Source organism: Sarcophilus harrisii, chromosome 4, assembly GCF_902635505.1.
Source record: "Sarcophilus harrisii chromosome 4, mSarHar1.11, whole genome shotgun sequence".
Taxonomy (NCBI): Eukaryota; Metazoa; Chordata; class Mammalia; order Dasyuromorphia; family Dasyuridae; genus Sarcophilus; species Sarcophilus harrisii.
In genome coordinates, this window is record NC_045429.1 from 150,440,622 (window position 1) to 150,464,540 (window position 23,919).

At 33.8% G+C, this 23,919-nt stretch overlaps 1 protein-coding gene across 4 annotated transcripts in view; it reads right to left on the reverse strand.

Moving 5' to 3' along the window:
• AIG1 (androgen induced 1) overlaps positions 1-23,919 on the reverse strand; it is a 328,968-nt gene that overhangs the window by 77,369 nt on the left and 227,680 nt on the right. The window contains exon 4 of one of the 4 annotated variants that reach the window (XR_004233594.1): positions 23,019-23,181. The exons of the other annotated variants lie outside the window; for them this stretch is intronic. The gene's annotated coding sequence lies outside the window, so the exon portion shown is untranslated. The remainder of the gene's footprint in view (positions 1-23,018; positions 23,182-23,919) is intronic. 4 annotated transcript variants of the gene reach the window in all.

Genomic DNA, 23,919 nt, shown 5'->3' on the forward strand with positions numbered 1-23,919 from the left:
CATTTCTCCTGATCCTGCCACCTCCTGGGCCCAGGTTCTCATCACCACATGCTGGCACTATTAAAACAACCTGCTGGTTAGTGTCATTGCCTCAAGTCTCTTCCCCAGTTCAAGCCATCATCTTTCAAACTGATCTTCCTAAAGAATAAGCCTGACCATGTGATGCTGCTATTTAATCAACTGCAGGGACTTCTTAAAATCTCCAAGATCATTCATAAAACCTTCTGGTCAAAGCCTCTTTTTAACTTTCTCCTCATACTTTTGATGCCCTCTTGTGGGTCCCTTAATCTGTAATTCAGTGATACTGGCCTTTTTACTGTACCTCAAACAAAACATTTCATCTCTCAATTCCAGGCACTTTTACTGGCTGTCCACCTCATCCCGAACTCTCTTCTTCCTCATCTTTGCTTCCTGGCTTCCTTCAAGAATCAGCTAAAGTCCTGTCTTCTGCAAGAAGCTTTGCCCCATACCAATTCCTTCTTTCTAAAATTATCTCCAATTTATCCTCTATAGATCTTGTTTGTACATAGTTTTTTGCACATTGTTTTCCCTGTTAGACTGTGAGCTCTTAGGGGCAAGATTTTTTCCCCTTTTTTCTTTTTCTTTCTTTCTTTCTTTTTTTTTTTTATTAAAGCTTTTTATTTTCAAAACATATGTACAAATAATTTTTCAACATTGACCCTTGCATAGCCTTGTGTTCCAAATTTTCCCCTTCTTCTTCCCAACCCCTCCCCTAGATGGCAAGCAATCCAATATATGTTATACATGTTAAAATATATGTTAAATACAATATATGTAAACATATTTATACAATTATCATGCTACATAAGAAAAATCAGATCAAAAAGGAAAGAAAATGAGTAAGAAAACAAAATGCAAGAGAACAACAACAAATGAGTGAAAATGCTATGTAATGATCTACACTCAGTTCCCACAGTCCTCTCTCTGGGTGGCTCTCCTCATCACAAGATCATTGAAGCTGGCAATAATCATCTTGTTGGAAAGAGCTATGTCTACCAGAATTGATTGTCATATAATATTGATATTGCTGTGTACAGTGATCTCCTGGTTCTGCTTATTTCACTTAGCATCAGTCCATGTAAGTTTCTTCAGGCCTCTCTAAAATCATCTTCCTGACTGTTTCTTATAAAACAATAATATTCCATAACATTCATATACCCTAACTTATTCAGCCATTCTCTAAATGATTCGTCCTTTTCTTTGTATGTTCAGAGCTTAATACTGTGCCTGGCATATGATAATGATGAGAATGATTATAGCATATATTTTATATAGTGCCCACTATGTGTCAGGTACTATGCTAAGTGCTTCACAAATTTATCATATTTTTCCCTCACAAAAACCTTGGGAGGCTAGTATCATTAACCCCCATTTTACAGATGAAGGAACTTTCACATAATTTTTGTCAAACAAAAATTTGTCCAGGATCACACAGCTTGTAAGAATGTTATTTGAAATTCCTGACTTTAGGACTAGCATCTTATTCACTGTGCCACCCTGCTACCCCATGTCACAAAACACATTAAGAACTCCTGATCTTTATTAATAAAACCCACTTATTTCACAGATTAGGAACTCACTTAGCTAAGAAGTAGAATTGGGGCTTTAACGCAGAACTTCTAATTATTCAACTTTATTCCTATTATACAATGGATTTTTATCTGTTACTTGAAAAAGATAATAAAAAAACACAATTATGACTTTATGGTGATATCAGTTCTTTGCCACCACAAAAAGTACTGCCATACATATTTTGGTACATATAGATCTCTTCTTTTTTCTTTGATCTTTTTGGGGTACAGACCTAGTAGTTATATTATTGCTTGGTTAAAAGATAAACACACAATTTTATAGTTCTTTGAACATAGTTCCAGATAATTCTCCAGAATTCTTGGATTAGTTTACTACTCTACTTTCCTATTTTCCCTTATTCCCTTTTCTGATTTGATTTGATATATATCAAATATATATTTGATAGGTTGTTTCAATTTACCTTTCTCTAATCAATAATGATTAATATTATTTTTAAAAATTACTATGAATAGCTTTGATTTCTTCTTATGAAAACTGCTTTTTCATATTTTTAACCATTTTTTCAATTGAGAAATGGCCCTTATTTTTTTTTTTTTTTTTAAATTTAATAGCCTTTTATTTACAGGATATATGCATGGGTAACTTTACAGCATTAACAATTGCCAAACCTCTTGCTCCAATTTTTCACCTCTTACCCCCCCACCTCCTCCCCTGGATGGCAGGATGACCAGTAGATGTTAAATATATTAAAATATAAATTAGATACACAATAAGTATACATGACCAAAACGTTATTTTGCTGTACAAAAAGAATCAGACTCTGAAATATTGTACAATTAGCTTGTGAAGGGAAATCAAAAATGCAGGTGTGCATAAATATAGGGATTGGGAATTCAATGTAATGGTTTTTAGTCATCTCCCAGAGTTCTTTTTCTGGGCATAGCTGGTTCAGTTCATTACTGCTCCATTGGAAATGATTTGGTTGATCTCGTTGCTGAGGATGGCCTGGTCCATCAGAACTGGTCATCATATAGTATTGTTGTTGAAGTATATAATGATCTCCTGGTCCTGCTCATTTCACTCAGCATCAGTTCGTGTAAGTCTCTCCAGGCCTTTCTGAAATCATCCTGTTGGTCATTTCTTACAGAACAGTAATATTCCATAATATTCATATACCACAATTTATTCAGCCATTCTCCAACTGATGGACATCCATTCAGTTTCCAGTTTCTAGCCACTACAAAAAGGGCTGCCACAAACATTCGTGCACATACAGGTCCCTTTCCCTTCTTTATAATCTCTTTGGGATATAATCCCAGTAGTAACACTGCTGGATCAAAGGGTATGCACAGTTTGATAACTTTTTGAGCATAGTTCCAAACTACTCTCCAAAATGGTTGGATTCGTTCACAACTCCACCAACAATGCATCAATGTCCCAGTTTTCCCGCATCCCCTCCAACAATCATCATTATTTTTTCCTGTCATCTTAGCCAATCTGACAGGTGTGTAGTGGTATCTTAGAGTTGTCTTAATTTGCATTTCTCTGATTAATAATGACTTGGAGCATCTTTTCATTTGACTAGAAATAGTTTCAATTTCCTCATCTGAGAATTGTCTGTTCATATCCTTTGACCATTTTTCAATTGGAGAATGGCTTGATTTTTTATAAATTAGAGTTAATTCTCTATATATTTTGGAAATGAGGCCTTTATCAGAACCTTTGACTGTAAAAATATTTTCCCAGTTTATTGCTTCCCTTCTAATCTTGTCTGCATTAGTTTTGTTTGTTCAAAAACTTTTCAGTTTGGTATAATCGAAATTTTCTATTTTGTGATCAGTAATGATCTCTAGTTCTGCTTTGGTCATAAAGACCTTCCCCTTCCACAAGTCTGAGAGGTAAACTATCCTGTGTTCCTCTAATTTATTAATAATTTCATTCTTTATGCCTAGGTCATGAACCCATTTTGACCTTATCTTGGTTTACGGCGTTAAGTATGGATCAATAATGGCCCTTATTTTTATAAATTTGACTGAGTTACCTAGAGTTTTGAGAAATGAGAATTCATCACAGAAACCTGGCGTAAAATTTTTAAAAAATTATTTCATTGCCTACAATATCTTTTAGGAAAATGCAGTTTCCTTGATTATCTCTTTTAATTAGGTCCATTCTTGCTTTCACTTTGGGATCATTATTGCTATCCTCTGCCTTTTTTACTTCAACTGAAGCCCAAGAGATTCTGCTTCAGGGCTTCATTTTAATTATGTATGTGTCATTCTATCTCAAATGTGTCTCTTGGATATAGCATATTGTTGGATTTTGGTTTCTAATCCATTCTGCTATCTATTTCCATTTTATGGGTTAGAGCATTCCATTCACATTCAGAGTTATTAACTCTATTTCCCTCTATCCTATTTTCTTCTGTTTGTCTTTTTTTCTCTTAATCCTCCTCAAAAGCCATTTTTGCTTCTGACCACTGTCTCCTTTAATCTGCCTTGCCTTTTATCATTTCTTCCCACCCCCTCTTATCATTTATCCCCTTCCCATTCCATTCCCCTAAGTTATTAGTGTGTGTGTGTGTGTGTGTGTGTGTGTGTGTGTATGTATTCTTCCTTCTTTGAACCAATTTAGATAAGAGTGCGCTTCAAGCATTGCCCACCATCTCCACCTAATAATGATACATTTCTTAAGGAGTTATATGTATTATCTTCCCATGTAGGAATGTAAACTGTTTAACTACATTGAGAGTCCCTATTATTATTCTTTCATGTTTACTTTTTCATGTTTTTCTTGAGTATTCTGTTTGAATGTCAAATTTTGCATTAAAAATTTATTTTTGCCTTGAAGGATTATACTCAGTTTTGCTGAATAGGTTCTTGTTAGCTGTAATCCTAGACTTCTGCTTTCTGGAATGTTATATTCCAAGTCCTCTGATCATTTAATTGTAGAAATTGATAAACCTTATGTGATCCTGGCTGTAGCTTCATGATATTTGAAATGCTTCTTTCTGGCTATTTTCAATAATTTCTCCTTGACCTGGGAGCTCAAGAATTTGGTTACAATATTTCTGAGAGTTGTCATTTTGAGTTCTCTTTCAGATGGTGATAGATCTAGGATATTAGGGCAATTTTCCTTAATATATTTCCTTAAAATTTCTCTAGATTCTTTTTTTCATTGTGGCTTTCAGGTAGTCTAATAATTACCAAATTGTTTATTTTCAATTCATTTTCTAGGTCAAATTTTTTTTTTTTTTCCAATGAAGCACTTTGCATTTTCTTTTAGTTTTTTCATTATTTGGAATTTATTTTATTGTGCTTTGATGTCTCATGGAGTTATTAGCTTTTACATTCCCAATTCTAATTTTTAAGGAATTATTTTCTTGAGTGAACTTTTGTACCTCTTTTTCCATTTGGTCAATTCTGTTGTTTTGTTTTAAGATATTTTCTTCAGAATTTGTGTGCCTCTTTTTTACCTAACTTTTGCCTACAGCTATTAACTATTTACTTCACTTTTCATTTTTTTGCATCACTCTCATTTCTTTTCCTAATATTTCCCATACCACTCGTATTCCTTTGTTTTACTTCTTTCATGAATTCTTGCTGGCCTTATGTCCAACTATCATTTTTTTTTGAAGTTTTGTTTGTTGTGATTTTCATACTGTTGTCTTCTTCCAAATTTATATCTTGGTTTTTGACACCATTATGACTTTTTATGGTCAAATTATTTTATTATTGTTTGTTTTTTTTTTTTTTCCCCCTAACCTGTTTCTTCATTTCTTACTTTATGTTAAAGTTGGGATGTGCTCACCTTGAGGTGAGGAGGCACTGTACCAAACTTCAGCTTTTTTCAAGTTGCTGTTTTCAGAGCTAGTTCAGGGAGTCTGAAAGTTTGGGGTGTTTCCAAGGTGGTGTTATCATGGAAGAAATAGGGTCGCTGTTCTCCTGGTCTGCACTAGGAAGGGTCTCTTCTCCTCTGTGGTTGTAAGTATTAATGCTCCTCTTGGCCTTGCACCAGTGACTAGGTTCCCTGCTCTCTTGGGACTAATCACAGTGTTTTTCTCTGCCCTAGAACTGCAATCCAGAGTTGCGTATGGGTAACAGTTGTTGATTAGAACCTGCTTCCAGTGACAGCAAAGGGTCCCTAGTAACCTCCTTCTGATTTCCTTACCATCTTTGGGCTGAGAGCTCCTGAAGCCTTTGCTGTTGTGGCAGGTTCCAAAGTCCATTGCTGGTGCTTCTGCTGTGCTCCATACCTGTGTCCAACCCAGTGTTATAGATCTCTCCTGCAGATCTCTTAAGTTGTCTTATGCTGGAAAAATGTCTCCCTCTTTTGTTGCAACTGCTGCTCCAACATTTGATTTGAGGTATTATTTTAAAGTTGTTTGGAAGGAAATGTTGAGAAAGTTCAGTTGGATCCCAGGCTATACTCTGTCTTCTTGGCTCTAGCTTCTTCTTTGATTACAACTGATCAGCTTGCTTCCTTACTCATTAGCTATTTGTTTTTGCCCTTGGATTTTCTTAAATAGACTTCAATTATTCAAAAAACTTATTTTTTAAACATGGAAAAACATGTATATATGTCAGTAAATACAAAGCAGATACAGTATAAACTTGGGAAAGGGAGAAGGTACTAGGAACTAGGGAACCAATAAAGACTTCATGCAGAAGGTGGTTCTTAAGCTGAGTCTTTAAAAAAATGAAGGAATTCTAAGAAATGGAAGTGTAGAGAAATAGCTTTCTCAGGCATGGGGAAACAGTTATTGCAAAGGCATGGAGATAGGAGATGGGAGTATCATGTATGAATAATAGCAAAAAGTCTAGTATGGATGAACTGAATACTATATGGAGAATAGTAGTATCTAGTAATACTGAAAAGGGAAGGTGAGGCTAGTTGCAAAGAGTTTTAAATGACAAAAAGTAGTTCATATTTGAATTAGGAAGTAATAGAACCACTGGAGTCTACTAAGTAGGAAAGCAACATGAAATCATTGAATTTTAGGACAATTATTCTGGCAGCTGTGTGAAAGATGACCCAGAGAAGAGAGAGACTAGAAGTAGGGAAAGCAATAAAAAAGCTATTGCACTAGTCTAGGCAAGATGTAAGGAGGCTCTAACCACGGTAATAGCCTTGTAATTGGAAATAAGGGGAGATGTTGTGGCAAAAGAAATCGTTAACTCTGACATGATTAGCCTCAACAACAATGTAACCATATAAGAATGATTTTTAAAATATTCCTCAAGCCACTGGAAGAGAAGAATGTCATGATTCTTGAATAGGTTCTGATATACAAGAATTTGTTCCTCACAAACAACCAAGTGAAATTAATAGGACAGAGATTATTATCTCCATTCTATACATGAAGAAACTGAGAATTCAAGATTAGAAGAATTGTAAGTAACCCTTGTAATCACATATTTTTAGTTTCTCATTTTACAGAAAAGAAAACTGAGCCATAGTGATATCAAATAATGAAGTCAGATAGAAAACTCAGGGATCCTGCATCCTCATCTACTTGAGGCTTCCCTCCCAGATTACCAATGTTTGACATTCAGAAGCTATTACATAATGCAGGCATGAAGCCTGAATTCAAGAAGAGTGTGGAATGAATGTGGTATGATACCCCCATAGAATCCATATGGTTCACACATCAGTAGAGTTGTCTGATGGATCAGAGCCTATTGTAGATGTTAACTTCAGCTTGAGTAATTTTCTTAGTGATGTAACCAACAGGAAAGTTCTGGAATATAATCAATTTTCCAACAATGAAGGAATAGTTGCTGCAGAGCAACTGCTAAACAGGATATGTGAAGCAGATGGAGAAGATCATTTGGCATGGCAAGTTAATGCAGAGTCAGACCACAAGATCATAGAAGGTCAGAACTAAAAGGTGCAACAGTATTTCCTTACTCACGTCCTGAAAGAGGGGCAGCACAAACTGAACCAATCACATATTACAGAGCTCATGGCCAGTTAGTAGAGTAGCAACTTCTCAATAAGAAAGACTAATATCTATTTAGTCTGGGATCCTTAACCTTTATTGTTGGCACCCTTTCCCTCCAGTGGCTTGATCTCCTTGCTCTATTTTCCCAACTTTCCAATCATTCCTGATCATCTTTTTCCAGGTCCTGTGCTGTAGAATAGAATACATTTCTGCTGATATCCACATCTATCATCTTATTGTCTATTCCTAGACTGCATTTCTCAGGAGTCTCTTGGAGAAAGACTTTGGGTTGGCTGCCATTTTGCTTTCTGATTAGAAATTCATCTCCTGTCTTTGTAAAAAGATTTTCCAACTGGCCATCATTTTGTCTTCTAGTCTATATTTCCCAGCTACCTCTGTGACATGGACTTCTGATTGGCAACCACTTATCTTGTGGGGCAAGACTATAGGGACCTTGGAAATTATCTAGTTTATCCCTTTCAGATGAATAAATTAGAATTGGAGTAAGCAAAAGAAACATAACTTTAAACCAAGAAATAAACTAGAATTTTTTTTGGCATGTGTACAATCTGACATTCAGCACTTGAGTATAAGATAGATTGGGAGAGACTTTAAGTCTAAGAGACAATGCTAGTAGCACTAGTAAATAGTAGCTGAGGTTGTAAAACATCTAGCCAAAGAACAGTCATTCTATTTGCACAGAAAAAGATAATCTGAAGGTTAAAAAGCTGAGCAACACATATACATGGTGATGGTATGCATCATCAATAGGGCCTTTTAAAAAAATGAGACAGCAATGAGTTTTGTGGGTGTGATATTGTATGAGACAGAAACAAAAACAAAGCAAAGTACAAATAAAAACAAACAATCCTTTCTTAGGAAGATTAATGAGAAATGCATAAAGGAAACTCTCCTCACTTCAGGAGAATGATTTTAGACTGTAGGAATAAAGAAATCCCCAGAGATCTGTTTCATATACAAAGCGCATTGGATAGTTTTTATCATTCCTCAGAGAACAAACAAACAAACAAACAAACAAAAAAACATACTGAGAGAAGTAAAAAATAAATTCCACCAGATTTCAAGGCTTCTCTTAATTCTTAGCCTAGGTCTTTCCAAGTCAATTTCTCTTAAAATAATACTTAAGATCAGAAAAAAAAAAAAGTAGCTTGGAAAGAAATGGTCACAATAAAATAATCTGCCATGCTAAATTTTTTTCCTTAACAAAATGTATGCTAAATAATGAAATTGTAAACCATTTACCTTGTGAACTTGGTAGGAATGTGATAACTAGGAGTTGTGGTAGAATCTTCAACTGGTCTCAGTAATGGTACTAAGAATAACTCACATGAGTAGAATTTCCCATTAGTGGGAATGAAGAGAACTCAAAAGGGTATTTGGTTCTTCCTCCTGACTCAAGGAAGAATTATATGTTAAGGCACTCTATAAAGATTATATTCTTTTATATTTTAAAAAATCTAAACGATAAACTCTATAACTTCCTTTCACAGAACATTCCAGAGTCTTTCAGGCTTGGAATCACAGGTATTTAGAGTGAGAAGGGGACCTTCCAAGTACAGTAATCTAGTCCAACTCCTTTATTTTATAGATGAGAAAAATGATCCTCATGAAAAGGAAATGACCTAAATGCAATATCAGTAAGATATATTGGATTATATATATTATAATTAATATTTATAATATAGATATATTATATTATAATACAGTATATAGTATATTATATATACTATATACTATATTATAATATATTATAATATCTATATTATTATCTTAATATCTATAATAAGATATATTTATCTGACTTATAAAATTTTTTTATCTCAAGAAATTCAAGAGTTACTTGCCAAGATATATGCTCTAAATGAAATAATATCAGGGAAGATGCGGAATCTCTCATGTAACATCCCTCTCCCCTCCAATTCCAATAGCTTTAGTTTGCTGGTATGAGGCTAAAGAGAGGAAGAAAATTTATGCTTCTGAAAGACTAATAATTTGAAGCTTAATTGGGAGTCTAGCTCTTCAAATCCAAAGAGGATGGAAAATAAGCTAAAGAAAGGGAAATCAAAAGGGACTTTGCTTAATGTTTCAATTTTCCATGGAATGCAGGAAACATATCTGAAACATCCCTGATGGACAATTAATTATTCAGCCTTTGAATGCTTCCAATGATGAGAAACTCACTGTCTAAATAAAATGTCTACTCCATTGTTGGACATGCTTGGTATATTCTTCCTTTGAATTAACCCAAAATTAGCTTCTAATTTATACTCCTCAATCCTAATTCTGTTCTCTGGAGAGTCTAATATCATTCAAAACATATCTAATCCCTCTCTTGCTTTCAGCCTTTAAATATTTGAAGGACATATTTGGAAAAATAGGGAAAGAAGCAATCGTACCAATTTCCTTTTATGATATAGATATGGTACTGATATTTAAACTGGGCAGGGTCAAAACAGAGAAAGAAAATTACAGACTAATTTCCCTAATGAATACTGAGGTAAAAATCTTAATTAAAATATTAGCAAAGAAAAAAATAGCAAGTTATTTCCAGGATAATACACCATGATCAAGTAGGAATTATACTAGGAATGTAGGGCTGGTTCAATATTAGGAAAACCATTAGCATAACTGACTATATCACTAACCAAACTAACAAAAATCATATGATTATCTCAATAGATACAGAAAAGGCATTTGACAAAAATCTAATACCCCTCCTTTTAAAAACTCTACAGAGAATAGGAATAAATGTAGTTTTCCTTAAAATGATCAATAGCATCTATTTAAAACCATCAACAAGCATCATATGTAATGAACAAACTAGAACTATTCCCAATAAGATCAGGGGTGAAACAAGGTTTCCTATTCTCACTATTATCATTCAATATTGTATTAGAAATATGTGCTTTGGCAAAAAAAGAAGAAAAAGAGATTAAAGGAATTAGAGTGGGTAATGAGGAAACCAAATTATCACTCTTTGCAGTTGATATAATAGTATACTTATCTGTATATAATATATACCATTGTAGATAACATAAAATATCTGGGAGTCTGCCTGCCAAGGATAAGTCAGGAACTATATGAACATAATTGTAAAATACTTTCCACACAAATAAATTCAAATCTAATCAACTGGAAAAATTAAAGTGCTCATGGGTAGGCTGAGCTAACATAATAAAAATGACAATACTACCTAAATTAATCTACTTATTTAGTGTCATGCCAACCAAACTGCCAAGAAATTATTTTACAAAGCTAGAAAAATAATAATAAAGTTTATCTGGAAGAAGAAAAGGTCAGTGATTTCAAGGGAATTAATGAAAAAAAAAATTTCATTCACAGGACAAAATAGTCAATGACTCTAATAATCTAGTATTTGAAAAACCCCCAAATCTCAGCTTTTGGGATAAAAACCCACTATTTGACAAAACTTGCTGGGAAAAATTTGAAATTAGTATGGCAAAAATAAACACAGAAAAGACATAACCAGATCACTGAAGCAAATGATAGGCTGCTCCATTTCTGCACCACTAATGAAAACTTCCAAATTCACTAAAGGCAACTTCCCAATTTACCATATAGAATCATTGAATTTCAGTGAAATAATGCCTTCTGGTTTTCATTGTTCTCTAATTATTAGCACATATTTAAACATCATTGGAACTTTCCTCGAATGAATGTGGACTGTGATCAGAATCTAAGGAAGAACTAGTTAAACAGCTATGCTGTTTTGTGTATGAAACACAAAATTGACAGTAAAATGGAGAACATAATACATTAAATTCTCCATTCCTATTCTTCTCTCTACCCCCTCATCTATTCAAGGACGAATAAAGAGATGGAAGGAAGAAAGAAAGAAGGAAGTGACAGGGAGGGAGAAAAAAGGGGAAGAGAAGGAAAAATAAAAAAGTAAACACTTTTCATGTTTCCATTGATTTTAACATTGTTTCCTATTTTCCTTATTTTATCTTTAAAATACTAGCACCTTTTTAAAAATGCTGCTGACTGATAGACTAGTATAAAATTGAAATAGATAACTTCTGAAAGGCATTTGGTTCCCTGCATAGAAAAGAAGAATCTTTGAAGAGGAAATAGGGTCAGGGGGTGCCACTTTCAAAGAGCTCCCCAAAGGCTAAGAAGCAAGAAGAGATTTTAAAAGGGAAAAGGGTCACTCTTGATGAATTGTAAAAAATTCAAAAAAGCTCCCCTAGTCACCTATCAGAAAGAGTTTTTGACACTAAGCAACAGAGATGGCAAAAAAGGCTTCATAAAACCCATGGAAATCCATTTAAGCAAAACATAGAATGAGAATTTAAGAATAGGATATGGAGTTTAATTAGTATGGGAATATGATTATTTCCAAAAGAATGCAAAAAAGCAGTCAGTAATTTAAAAAGTAAAATTTTAGAATAAAAATAACAATACCACAAGGATCTGTGATTTAAATGATGCTATATTTCCTTTGCTGTTAAAGAGTAGCACATACTCAAAACTATCAGGTTACCCTAGGCTACCAAAGAGAATGTAGCTAATTTCCTTTTCTCCTTTGATTTGAGCCCTGAAATATCACATAATACTTTTTTTTTTCTTTTAGGTTTTTGACAGTAGTTTAGTGATATATATTTCAGAGAAATACTGCTTATTGGGTGGAATATAGACTATTACTATAAATAGGTTGTACTAGTCAAAAGTAATTTTGTTGAAAAGAAAAACTTTTATATATACATATACACATATGGAAATTGATTGAAAAACACTCAAATTTGTGTATAAAAACTCATGTGAATATTTTAAAATATTCCTTTAAATTATATCTTCTTTTCAATTTTTACCATGATTTTCTATCTTCACTACTTTCCATTGGTACTACAAGTATAGTTATTTGTCATATTCATATTCTATGTAAGGCAGACTTAAGAGGAAAATGAAACATGTATTTGGACCCATAGAGTACACAGAATTGCAGAATTCTTCTCCCGTGCCTCATCATGGAAGTACTCTATAAAGTTCCACATAGAAGCTGTGACAGTTTCTATGACTATAGGAAGGATTCAAGTAGTGGCCTAGTAAAAGAATGTGTCTGCTTTCTAAGGACCAGCCTAGACTACTAAAAAGAATTTTATCACCCATACACTAATCATTTGGTGATGAACGAATTAATGGCCATGACAACCTAGGAAACAAAATCATAAATACAGTCTATAAACAACTTAACTGTTGCCATTTTAAATGTGTGATCTTTTCCCAGTGACCAAGAAGAAGAAATAATACTGAAAGAACTGAATGTTATTAATCTTGACATTCCAACTGTAAACAAAACCTGGAGACCAAAGAAAGTTGTAACTAAATGGAAGGATGGCTCATAGGTTCTCCTTTGAAAAACAAAGAAGTCAGAGGAATTGGTTAAACTGTGTATTCAAAGGCAACAGAACACATAATTTTATGGAACATTTGATTCCATTGTATTTCAGACTTACTAGACAAAGAACAACAATTATTTTTTAAGAAATAGAAAAAGGAATTAAAATTTAATAAAGCTAAGGTTTTTCAAGGCTTATTAAGAACAATTCTTAAACAACTGACACCGAGATGGATAATAAATGGAAAAAAAGACAATGACACTGATTATGACAATTTTGTACCTAAATTTAATCAGTACAACTCAACTACCTTATTCAGGAAAGGATTTATTTGTTTGTTTCTTTATTTGCCAAAAAATAAACTCATTTGTAAAATCTTACCCAGAAGTAAATCTTTACATTTATAACATTAGGCCTTAGCCAATCAAATTTGACCCAATTATCTAGTCTAGTAAGATGTTTTTCGATATTGACTGTTACATGGTATCCCTCCCAGATTTATGTCTCAAATTTGATAAAGATACCATCTATGCCTTTATCTAAATTATTTATAAAATTATTAAACAATATAAGTCCAATGAAGAATATCATTGTCCAAGTTGTTACTAAACTATTGATGACTATGCTTTGGATCCAGCACAACACACCTATTCTGAATCCATACAATTGTACTATCATTGAGGCCATATTTCTTCATGTTTTTCTTAAGAATAGCTTGATGAACTTTATCAACTAACTGGTAAAAATGGAGGCATATTATATCTCTCTTGTACTTCTGACATCCAGAAGAAAAAGTTGTGTGACAGAAGGGACTGGGGAACAAGGATTTGATCTGGATAAGCAGGAGAAAAAATTATCAATGTGACTTGAGGAACTTTAGAATAGTGAAAAATGTCAAACACTGAATCTGGACAGGTGAAATTTAATCTTGAGGATATACTGAAGGATAGTGGATTGAGAAAACATGAAGAAGGAGAAAGAACAACTGAAGAAAAGATTTTTTTAGGAAGAGCAATAGGGCTAACGGAGAAAGATAAGTAGTTAGCAAGATGATATAAGTGAGAAAAATGTGAGAAAAGGAAAAGAAATACAACTATTTCAACATAGTTAAGAAGTGTGAAAAGGAATTTTAATACACGAAGATGAGTTTTGTGATCACCCTTGAACAGCTTGAAAGACGAAGCCTGAGGATGTATGAAGTATGTGTGAGTATGAAAGAAGATTAGTGATTTGTATTCAAGTATTATTTATGGTCAAAGTATAAGCCAGAAGAAAAAGTGCAGGCATACTATTTTCCACATTCCAGGTTAGAAGAAACAATGAAGTATCATTTAAAGATACAGAAGAAAGCTTCAGGCCTATAATGTGAAAATAAAAAAAAAAAAATAAAGAGAGATAAATAGAGGGCAATCCTGATCTGTCTTTTCTTAGAAGGAACTGGAAATGGTAAAATACTGAATACTTAAAGTTAAAAAGCCATATCTGAGACCCTATCTACAGAGGACAGAGCTGGCAATTACTGCATGTCCTCCCAATATGAGAGATCCAAAGAGTCTGTTAGGTGAGAAGTCATCTGGTAAGGGAAATAAGAAAAGAAAACTGGTTAGTGGCTTGTTCTTGAATACTGATCTTGTTATTTGTCAATGCAATAGCAACAAGAAAGAGAACTGTTGTCTTTCTGGTGCATGTATCTTAACACCTGAATGAAAATTTCAAAAGACTTTTCAAATTCCATGATTACTATTCACTTTTGGTGATTCATTCATATAGGCAAAAATGATAATAGCAAAAGGAACCTCGAAAGACTGCCAAGGATTACAAAGACTTGGCCAAAGAACTGAAGACCAAGGGGTCAGCTGGTATGTATCTCACTATGTCTCTTGAAGGCAAGGAAGAAAACTGTAAAGTTAGGAAAGTGGCAATTGATTATGAATATAGTACTTGAGAAGATCTGAATTCTTGCACCATAGATTAGAATATGGAAATAGTAAGCTCCTGGCCAAAAATGGAGGATCCCCAAAAAGGGCAGATAAAAATGTAACAATTGTGTTCTTGTTAATATAATTAAAATGGCTTTAGAATGGAAAGGGATGAGAAGATAAAAATAAACATATAAACTTCCCTCCCAAACACCAATATAAGCTACAAAGTAGGAAGGATAGCTGAGATTGTTGTTGTTGTTCATCTTTTGTTCTTGAAGAGAATCAATGACATCATAAGCGTGACCTCTTGACTTGCAGGTGGATTGGATTTAAATGAGACAGAATCACCAATCTCACTCTCCCCTCTAGAGTCACTAGAATCTAGTGGCAAGACATAGTCAAAATGACTGGTGATAGCCCCAGCTTAGATATTCAGAAAGCAAACAATAAGAAATAAATATCCAAGCAAGTAACCAATGACAAAACTCACAGCCTAGAATTTTTATACATAAATATCAAATACAGGCCATGAACAAGATGAACACAAGGACCCAGGGTGATACAGTAGATATAGGACTAAATCTGGACTTAGAGTCACTAAACTTGGCTTCAAATACTTTCTTAGACACTGACTATAAATATATCCTTTTGCAGATCAATTAAGTTCTTTGTAAAATGAAGAAAATAAAACAACTAGTACTTCACAGAGTTGTGAGGCGTGAATGAAATAATATATGCAAATGTTTTGCAAATTTTAAAGTGCCATGGAAATATCAGTTTTGTATTATTATCATCTTGTTCTCATCTTATCTGAAAGAGTTCAGATATAAATTGTCCTAGGATAAGACATTATAATGCTATTATTCTTTTATATTTAGTATTTTATTTATTTTTTTTGCATAGGAGGATAAAACAACTGCTTTTTGTAGTTGAATAAAAGCCTTAGGATGTAAACTCATCTTTGGTAAGTTTACTAGAAACAAAATCATAACAATTCTGATAACAAAGAGCATGATGGGAATAATGTGTATCTCATTGCTGTTCCCACATGACTTTGAGTTCTTCTGTCATATTTTTATTTTTTCAAGTTTTTGTTCCATGTTGTTTGGAGTTTATGAGTGTTTGGAATGACAAAATCTATTTAAAATGTTGTTCTTAAGTTTTTATTGAGTAATTTTAAGTCCAAGTAATTGTGGATATCAGTTCATTCTGTAATAATGATCTGCTTCTAGTGTAGTTTATTGAATTCTCAAGGGTATTTTGAAGTCTGCATTTGTAGTATTGGGATTTGCTGTCTATCATCTATGGAAGACAATAAACTTATGATGTATAATTACAACTTGTCAGGTGAGGCATGTCTGGCATGATAATATAGTGTAGCATAGGCATTGCAGGGGCTAAAGTTCTGCAGCCTACAGTTATGTATTCCTTTGTTTCTACCATTCCCTGCATAATATGCATTGCTCACTAATCCTGGGCTTCTTAAAATTAACCTTTCTGTAATTTTTGGTGAGGATTGGTCATGAAAAGTCATTATAATGCTTTTATTTTTATAAACAGATTCCCCCCACTCCCACTACAAATGCAGGTAGGGTGCCCATGGTTTGTCCATTTATTAAATATTTCTTTGTCAGTTAATCAAGAAGTCTATATTAAGCAATTTACTAGGTATTACATCCTGTGTTGGGCGATAAGAATACAAATAGAATGAATGAAGATAATTTCTATTTGTAAGGAGCTTATATTTTTTTCCATAAATGAAAATCATCACTTTATACTTAAAGATTGGGAGATCAGACTTCTGGCCAAGATGGCAGAGAGGATACACACATCTATCTAAGCTCTTTCTTGCCCTCAGAATACCTTTTTTTTTCATGATACAGCCTCAGAATTAGTGCTTGACTGAAAAAACCCACAAATACATTACCAGCGGAAGATAGCCAGAAAAGGTCTGTTTTTGCTTGTGGGTGGGGATGGTTAGATAAGGTGCAGACTGAAGGCAGGCAGACAAGGAGAGCACCACAGGCAGCTCATACTGAGCAGACCAGAGGGGAGGGGTATGATCTCAGCCAGCAGAAAATCTGTGGGGAGAACTTTACCACAGTGTGGCTACTTTGTCTTGGCCAGTACATCAGCAAAGAAGCTGTAAACACAGCAGGTAAAGACTATAACCGTGAAAAGCTAGGGTCTCTAGGAACCTGGCCACACACACCCGGATTATCTCAGCCCGCTCTCAGAGTCACAGCCACTTCTGTCCTGCTAGTGCCTCACTGCTGCCCCTGCAGTCTGTAAGCTTGATAACACCACACTACCCAAAAAGTAGACTGCATTTGCTTTTTGTTTGTTTGTTTTCTTTGATTCTTCTTTGACAAAATGAGCAGCAAAAAAATTAAAGTGGGCTCTAACATTAGATAGCTTCTATATGGATAGAGAGCAGACTTTAAACCCTGAGGAGACTAAAAATAGACTGTTTCCAGATGAATCCCCGAAAGGGGGATATGATCTGGTTCTCAACACATAAGACTCTCATAGAAGAAATTAAAAAGGCTCTCACAAGAGAGCTAGAAGAAAAATGGGAAAAGGAAAGGGAAACTTGGCAAGAGAGTCTAGAGAAGTCATCTGACTCAATTAAAGACAGAGTAGATAAAGAAATCAAATCCTTGAAAAACAGAATTAGTGAATTGGAAAAAGAAAATAGCTCTCTAAAAAATAAAATTGGCAAAATGGAAAAAAAATTCCATAGAACAAAACAATTCACTTAAAAACTCAACTGGATAATTACAAAAAGAAATAAAAAAGTAAATGAAGAAAATAATTCATTAAAAATAAGAATTGAACAAATGGAAAAATGAATGGATCAAGGAGACACCAAGAATCAGTCAAGCAAAACAAAACAAAAAAATGAAACAATGGAAAAATGTCAAATACCTACTTGGGAAAACAACAGACCTGGAAAATAGATCTAGGAGAGACAATCTGAGAATTATTGGACTTCCTGAAAAATATGATGAAAAAAAGAGCCTGGACACTATTTTCCAGGAAATTATCAAAGAGAACTGCCCAGATGTTATAGAAACAGAGGGTAAAATAGAAATTGAAAGAATTCATCAATAACCTACTGAAAGAGACCCCAAAATCAAAACTCCAAGAAATATTGTGGCTATTCCAGAACTATCAGATCAAGGAAAAAATACTACAAACAGCTAGAAAAAAACAATTCCAATACAGAGGAACCACAATAAGGATTATTCAGGATCTAGTAGTGTCTACATTAAAGGATCGAAGGGCCTGGAATGTACAAAAATAGTTGGACTTTGAAATAGTGTACTATTAGCCTGTGAAGGAAATCAAAAATGCAGGCGGACAAAAATAGAGGTATTGGGAATTCTATGTAGTAGTTCATAGTCATATCCCAGAGTTCTTTTGCTGGGTGTAGCTGGTTCAGTTTATTACTGCTCTATTGGAACTGATTTGGTTCTTCTCATTTTTGAAGAGGGCCACGTCCATCAGAATTGATCATCATATAGTATTGTTGTTGAAGTATATAATGATAAGATGGACATTCAATGAAATAGGTGAATTTCATCTATTTCTGATGAAAAAACTAGAACTAAACAAAAAGTTTGATCTCCAAATATAAGACTCAAGAGAAACATAAAAAGGTAAAAAGAAATCTTAGGAACTATATTTCTGTTATAAATATACATAAAGAACACATGTATAATTTGGCTTTACAATTATAATATAGAAAATAAACTAGAGGTGGAAAGGAAATTGTACCAGAAAAAGGGTAAAGTGGGGGTACTACATCTCACGAAGAGGCAAAGGAAACCATTATATCTGAAGAAAAGAAGGGAGGTACATACATAGTGTGTATCTTACTCTCATCAGAATTGACTTAAAGAGAAAAATATTAGACATATTCGATTTATAAAGAGACTTCTCCCACCTCATTGAAAAGTGGGAGGAGAAAAGTGAAAAGGGAAGGAGTAAGCTAAGCAGAAGGGAATACAGAAATTGTAAGGAAAGGGGGAGGAATTCTAAGGTGAGGGGAGGGATCCTAAAAAGGGAGGGCTGTAAGAGGCAAGTGGTGCTTACAAGTTTAACACTGGGGAGTGGAGGAAGGAGAAAAGAGTGGGAGATCATGGTGGTCTACATGATACAGAGAAATAATGATAAGACAGGAAGGAGCAAATTTAGGAATGAGTGTCAAGAGTAGTTCTTATCAGCTGCCATGGGTTCAATAAAGCACTTAATTAACACGTGCTGACTGTTTTTACAAATGATTTTCAGATCTATATATCCAGCCCTAATTTCTCTACTAACTTCCAATCTCAATCATCTGCTTGTTAGACATTTTCAACTAAACATCCTTTAATATCATAAATTCAGCATTTCCAAACCTAGATTTAATAGGAGCTTATATTCTAATAGAGGAAAGATGGACATAAAACATAATAATATATTATAAATATAAAACACAAAAATAATGCAGAACAAGTATAAAGTTAATAAATACAAATAGAGTAGTAAAATACAAGTAGTTTGGGAAGGAATGTTCTAGCAGCTGGGAAGATCAGGCAAGGCTTCATATAGAAAATTATTCTTGAACTTTACAAAAAGAAAGAAATTCTGTGGTAATATCAAGGAGTGAGTGCATTCTAGGCCAGTACCAACATTAATATGGCTTGTAGGGGACGGGGGGAAGGATGGGAAAAGTTGGAACAGAAGGCTTTGCAAGGGTCAGTGCTGAAAAATTACTCATGTATATGACTTGTAAATAAAAAGCTTTAATAAAAAAAAGAAAAAAAACATAAATATGGCTGATTTTATGTATATGTCACACAGGAAGGGCTTTTAGATACCATTCTTTTCTCATCTGGGAATTTTCCTTGGAAAAATTCTCATCTGGTTGTATTCCTCTGGATTTCATTATATTCTTTGGAATCTCATCATCCTGCAAGATCATATCAAACCTGAAACCTGCAACTCTTCAGAATTCTCTTGCTCATAGGCTCTCTCCCTACCTCTGTGAGGAGAGGGTGGATAGCAACTCTTCCTCTTACATCCTTCATCTGGGGGTTGCTCAAGATAACCATTTCACCATCTAGACTTCATCTTGTCCCCTGTACTCTCTAAGTATTCTCCTTTTTATCCTTCCCCTTTTAGTTATTTTTATACTTTGTCTTTCCTCATTAGATAGTGAATTTTCAAGAGGGCCTTTGTCTTTGTATCCTCAGAACTTAGCACAGTGCCTGGCACACAGTAAGTGTTTAATGTTTACTAAATGAATGACTGACTCTTGGATTTTGACCGTTTACAGACTTCATATATAGGTAACATACTTTTGGTTATAATCAACAAATACAAACAGGGGGTACTTGTTGTCAACTTCCGCACAAAAGAAGAGAAAAGAACATCAAGAAATTATTTTAAAATAGTCAGAATAGGAAAAAATGGCTCAGAGGAATGCATAAAGAACCAGGGAAGTTATAAAACTCATATGTTGAATTTATTATTCTTATGAATTTTACTTTTTGAGAATATTCTGATAGACCTTAATTATTTTAAAAAATCTACATTTAATAAATTCTAAATAAAAAAAGAATTTCCAAATATGTATATAATAAATTTATAAGAAGAAAGAAATTCTGAGGCAGAGTCCCGTAGAGAGAATGAATTCTAGGCATATGGGTTAGGCAGTGCCAACATAAACATAAATATGGCTGAGTTTATGTAGACAATTTTCAGATCTGTCCTACTTACATTTCCTTCCCTCCTTCATTTTACTCCATGCATTTAAAAATATTTCAATGATCCTCTTTTTTTTTTTTTTGGCAACCAACTGGTGACCCACCTCTTTTCTCTATCACCACTTTCTTTCTCTTCCTCCCAAAAAACCCTCTTATAAAATTATAAAACAAAACCAACTCCCACATTGAATATGTCTGATAATATGTCTTATTCTTTGTCAGATAGCAGGTAACATGGCATGCTAAATTACAGGACCTTTGGAATCATGGCTGATCACTGTATTGACCAGAGTTCTTAAATCTTTCAAAGCTGTTTGTCTTTACAATGTTGTTTTTAATTGTATAATTGTTTTTCTGTTTCTTTTCATTTTACTTAGTTCATTCAGTGAAAAGGGTGAAACTATTAACTGGTCCAGCTATTTTAGAAAGCACTTTGGAATTATGCCCCCAAAGTTATTAGGATATCTATACTGTCTGGAATCATGGTTGGTCACTGTACTGATTAGAATTATTACTGTATAAATTGTTCTCCTGGTTCCACTTACTTTACTATCCATATAAGTCTTCCTAGATTTCTCCATAACTTCTTACAACATAGTCTATTACATTTATATACTATAATTCAGCCATTCCCCAAATGATGGGCATTCCATTCACTTCCAGTTCTCTGATATCTCTCAAAAAGAATTAGCTATACATAATTTTGTACTTATGGGTACATAAAAACTTTTCTTCTTTCTTTGATTTCTTTGGCATATACTTCCAAATTAAGTTTATAACGTTATCAACAATTGTAATTCTCTCCTTTTTTGGGTCATATTTATCAATCTGATGAGTATGAATATCAGGATTGTTTCAATTTGCATTGGAAAAAGCTAATCATAATCAGCAGCCCAAAGAATTATTTGTAATATTTTTTACATGATTATTGCTAACCTGTTTTTCTTCTTTTGAGAATTTATATCCTATTCATATCTTTTGGTCACTTATTAAAGAATAGTTCTTGTTGTTATTTATTTGAATAAATTTTATATATAGCTTGAATATCAGTTTTTTTCCAGAGAAACTTGCTATAATAATTTTTTTCTCAATCATGCATAGTATATTTTAGAAAACCACCAAGCTCAATGTAATAGAGAATTATATTTTTAAATATAAACCTCTTTTGTAGCTTTTTTTTTTTTAACATGGAAATATTCCTATTTGTTGGTTTTTATTAAGCTCAATAAAAAATGTCAAAATAAAGGAATAAATGGTTTAAAAATAAGAATCTCAGTAACTTAGAAATTGCCCAATACTTGCATTTGTTTTAGAATCAGTGAACAACTATTTGTAATCAAAATGCAAGATGGTCTCTCTGAGGGAGGTCAAAGGTCTGGTGGAAAACTGCCTTAGTTCTCCAGCTGTTTCAGGGATAATGAAGTGTTTCTTAACAGAATGGAAGGGAATGCTTCAAGTGAAAAACCAAGAGGAGAAATAACCCAGTTAAGGCAAAATGGAATCTAAGTTACGCTGGATAAATAGAGTTATATGGAGGGAGGAAAAAAGGAAGAATAAAAAGACTGCTGTATTCCTAGAGTGGACTGTGCCATTAATGAAGAGCTCTTCTTAAAGAGGGTAGAGAGGGTCATCCTGATTTCTATGTTGCAGATATGATGAAGAACCAGAAATGCTATCAAAAGTAATAGACTCATGTAGTATTTGATCACTAGAAGAAAATGCAGGTTGTGGTGATTGATGATTAAGACCTACTGACATGACTATATGTCAACTTAATATGAAAAATATACCATTTTGTTTTCAGTCAGTGCTCCTTATATAGAATTGCATAATGAATGTTTTTTGGGTTTTTTTTTTCCTGGATTTGGATTGAACTAAACTGATTTCCTTGGGCAAATATCTGATATATAGAGGAGACTCCTCTCCTGCCCCAAATCTTACTAAATAATATAAATAATACATGTCTCTTTTAATTAATGTGATACCACTAGAAAGTAACTCAAATAAATCATCTTTAGAGATTATGAAGCCCCTACTAAGAAATTGAAGATTAATGATTAATGATACAGGGAATTTCTTATCTGCCATTTAAGTCAGAAGTTTAAGACAAGAAAGATTTGAGAAGTGGACACTGATCATTAAGAAGATGGTGCTGTGGGAATAGGATATGGATTTAGAAATCAGGGCTTCAGATATAGGAATGATAGATTTATGACTAGGAAAGGACTACCTCTAATGAATGCCAGAAAGATTATTTTTAACTGGATATTTGTTGATCTGATAAAAACAAACAATAGAATAAGATTTTTACTGCAGATAATAGTAAGTATAACATAAGAAAAAGAATACGTACTCGGACAGTACAATCATTCATAGGAGACAAAATAAAAGAAGGGAATCAAAAATATGTTTGGCCTCTACAAATTCACAGAGTTTAAACATTAAGCAAGTAACATAATTATATTACCTTCCAAGCTTCCACATCTCAGTCCCATGATGAATCTGTTCAAATTTTATATTTGAATCCTTTTTCTCCCCTTCTATTGCAAATCATGCCTTGCCAAACCCCATCCTTGGATTACTTCCATCATCTGCAATTTTTAGTCCTAGTTACATATGGATGATTAGAACTGGAAGGGAAAAAAAAAATCACAAAACTGTGCATACTAACTTCATTACGAATCCATGTTATATAATCTCAACTGGGTCCTTATTGCAACAATTCCACCGTTTTAGACCTTACAAATTGATTTACTACCCCATTCATCACCGTGGTTATTACAAATGTTCTTATCTCTTTTCAAGCTCCCTCCTTCAAACATACCAAGAACTGTCACTTTACTCATTCTCCTTATCTTTTTTTAATTCAGCTGCATTCTCACACTATCTTCTCATCTCAATTTCAAATAAAGAAGAAGTGCTTCCCTTGAAAAGTCACTACCTTCTATACATGCCCAAGTGATCTCATTCTATCCCTTCTTCAGGAGAGGCCCCCATTATCACTGTCACCTTCTCTCATTTTCAATATCTCCCTACCTAAAAGTTCTTTCCCTGAAACTTACTAAGACATTCATCTCATTTGACTCTACCATCATCATTTGCTACTGTCCTATGATTCTTCCTCTTTTCTTGGCTAACACTTTGAGAAGAATGTCTATCTTCCTCTCCTGTCACTGTCTACTAAACCCTCTGCAATACAAGTTCCAACCTCACTTCATCGCCAACTAAAATATTTCTCTTCAAAGTTAACAATGATCTCTTCATTAGCAGGTCAAGTAGTCTTTTTTTAACCTTTACCCTTTTAGGATAATGAGCCAAGTACCACTATAGATAGAACACTTGGCTTAAATCAGAAAGACTCAAGTCCA